The 3,614-nt window shown below is 28.8% G+C and overlaps 1 pseudogene; it reads left to right on the top strand.

The window, feature by feature from the left end:
* Window positions 1-2,926: 2,926 nt before the first annotated feature.
* LOC112680066 lies at window positions 2,927-3,353 on the top strand (annotated as a pseudogene).
* Window positions 3,354-3,614: the final 261 nt, after the last annotated feature.

The raw sequence follows: 3,614 nt of genomic DNA, 5'->3' as shown, positions 1-3,614 counted from the left end.
ATCTTACCTGAACTATATTGAATCAGAATGAATAATTTCATGACATCTTCGTAAGTAGGTAAGACGTTATTTGATAATTTTCTCCCCGAAACAAAAATAGGACTTTTCGCTTATTATATGTATTATTATAATAAATTTTAAGTAAAACCATGCTTTTATTTGTTTTTATAATCGGATAAAATTAATAATATTACACTAAATAACACCAATACGCACTACGTCAAATCATGGATAACGCACAATCTCTAATAAACATTAATAAATGTATATATTTGATAAGATAAAGCATGGCTCGCACGAATAACTAATAATGAACTATAACAAAGCAATAACGATAATTTACTACTCGTTCTCACAGTAACACAACCCAAATGGCCAAATGTACAAATTAATAACAGATAAATAGATTGTAAATGATTATACTATATTACCTCATTGGAAATATCATTCTTACAATAATTCCGGTCCAATTTTTAACTAACACAATCAATGTGATTGACATTCATGACTAGGGCTGGGATTTATATGTAATAAAAAACCAAAAATATGTACATATATATGTAATTAAAATTGCCAAAATATGTAGTATAAAATAAAAAATATGTAGTATAAAATAAAAATTTTGTACAAAGAAAAATTTAAAAAAATACAATAAATTGATGTTTAATCAATTGTAAGGGAAACAATGACAAACCATATATTGTTTTAAATTTTCAAAATTAAATGAACGGCGATTTGGTCTTAACACTGACTTATACCTACTAAAGGAGCGTTCTACATCACAAGATGTTATCGGTGCATACTTCATCGCTGTTATTTCACTAGGTGAAAGACTGAGCTCCATCGTGTCTTCATCCACAATACCACAAAGAATGTTTCTTATACATTTAATGGTCTTCAGTCCCGAATTTTTGTTTAAAACGACGTTCATTTTATTCTTTAATAATTCTGCTGTTGGGCCCTCTGATTCATTAATTTTTGAAATTGATAAATCAATAATTTGTATGCTTTCACTCAACGGAATCTTGGTGTTTTCTAATTTTGAAATTGATTCACCCAAAAAACTAAAATTAGACACAATATATGATAGAGCAGACTTTATATTAGGTCTCTCAAAAATTTCTTTCCCCTTGGAAATTGATGCTGCATGTTCAGAATCCAACATAGATACTATATTTTTAATTTCATCATAAAATTTGGAATAATAGTTTACGGCTTTGAACCATGTCCCCCACCTTGTTATAATTGGCTCTGGAGGAAGCGGGATGTTTGGATAGTTATTTTTGAATATTTCAATTCTACTTGGAGCTTTTAGAAATATTCGTTTAGTTGTTGAAATTAATAAATCAACATCGGGGTATTGACATCTGACGGTTTCAGCTACTCGATGTAAGGCATGAGCCAAACAAGTTAAGTGAATCATTTTCGGATACAAAACTTTTAAAGCATTTGCCGCCTTAATCATATACGGAGCTGCGTCTGTCACAAGTAGTAAAACTTGTTCATGCTGTATGTTATTGGGCCAAATTAAACTCATTGAATCGTTGAACAATTTTGCTATTGTTTTATGGTTACATTTTTCTAAATTTTCACACGTTAAAAGAATTGGCTCAGAAGGCTCGGAATTCAGTTTACCTACAATAACATTTCCAACATACCTGCCTTCAATGTCAGTAGATTCATCAATAGAAACCCAAATAGGACCATTTTGAATTAAATCACGAATTTTAAGTAATGTTTCTTCGTAAATAGTTGAAACATAATTTTTTCTAAGAGTACTACGGTCTGGCATAGATTTACCTATGTTTTTTTCTAAAAATTCTTTGAAATGTGGATTATCTAATTTAGCAAGAGGTATATCTGCCTTAATCATTGCACGACATAATTCTATATTAAAACTACATTTACTTGAAGATGATGTAAGAAATTGCTGCTTTGATTGTACTTGTTTTTTTTACTAATCGTTCTTTGTTAGATTTATGTTTTGATGTTGAGATATGTTGAGTTATCTGAAATTTTTGAGTAGTTGAAACACTTATATCACACGCATTGCAGTAAAGTACATTATTATCACTCGAAAAAGTTTCGTTAGGAAAATCACGGATAACATTTGAAATTTTAGTTGAAATAGATCGAGCTACTTTAGGCATTATATTTACTAATTTATTATTAAGTCTTTAGTTTTAAATTATAATTTATAACTCGAAATGCAAAGATGTTTTCACAACCACGCGAACACAAGAACTGATAGTCTGTTAGGTACTGTTGTAAATTCGTAAATATATTTTGTCAAATAATTGTATAACATAAAGTATAATCTAACATCATAAAGGTATGGTTATCGAACAGAAACAGATAAGATAAACTAAAATCAAGTTATTAATATTATTTATTTTAACCTACTTATTTCCTATATGCATTATACACTTACAATTTTCCGAATATCGTTTTCGAAATAAAAATGTAAAATATTACTAAACCACTGAAATTGTCAAAATTTACGAAATATGTAAATAAAAACGAACATTTTACAAAGTATGTAAAAATATGTATTTATGACGAAATATGTAAAAATATGTAAAATAAAATATGTCTTATTTTATTGCAAATCACGTGAAACGAATTTATCATTTGCAATAATTAATTTATCGTGTTTCACTAAAAATATGTATTTACATACAAATCCCAGCCCTATTCATGACTGACCGTATATGTGTATGACTGATAATGACTGACGGTCAAATTTTATGACTGATGAAATTCAAACATGTTTGAATTTTTATCATCAGTCAAGATGATTGACATTCATGATTGACCGTGTATGTCTATGAATTTACAATTTATCAGTCGATCTAGTCGAATTGTGTGGAGCAGTCTAGTCTTGTTTGTCTTTTTTTTCGTAAATTTTATATATCTTCGTCCAAAAATGGCGAATAAGGTAAACAATGAGGAATTTTGGCGCGAATTCATATGTTTTTACCGTAGTTTACCCACTACGTGGAAAGTTAAGAGTGATTTGTACAAAAATAGAATTTTGAAAGAAGACTGTTATGTACTATTAACAAATAAATTAAAAGAAATTGATCCGACTGCTGATAAAAATAACAAAAAAAAAAATTAACACATTAAGGTCTAATTATCGCCGTGAGTTGAAGAAAGTTGTAGCTAGCAAAAAGTCAGGTGCAGGTATCAACGATGTTTACTTGCCGTCGGTTTGGTACTTTAATGTGTTGGAATTTTTACGTGATCATGAGATTCAAATTTCTGGAACATCTACAATGGATGAAGATGGTGAAGAATTATTTTTGAATACAACGACGCAGCAGTCGCAAGACATAACGTTGGAAAACGCAGTACGTAATAATATAATATTATACATTATTTATTTTATAGTTAAAAATATATTCTGCTATTTTATAATATTTTTACTTCAAATTCAAAATAGTATGTCTACTAGTGATGGGAATAATCGAGTGATTTCGATAATCGAGAGATTAGTAATCGAGATATTATAGTAATCGAGTAATTCACTCGATTAAAATAATCGAGCAAATAGTAATCGAGATATAAATAGATACTAAATAACCGTGCTTGATTATCAATAACAATTAATC

Source organism: Sipha flava, unplaced genomic scaffold (genome assembly GCF_003268045.1).
Source record: "Sipha flava isolate LNK unplaced genomic scaffold, YSA_version1 17366_pilon_pilon, whole genome shotgun sequence".
Taxonomy (NCBI): Eukaryota; Metazoa; Arthropoda; class Insecta; order Hemiptera; family Aphididae; genus Sipha; species Sipha flava.
The sequence above is the reverse complement of the archived record's forward strand: the minus strand, read 5'-3'. Positions and strand labels throughout refer to the sequence as shown.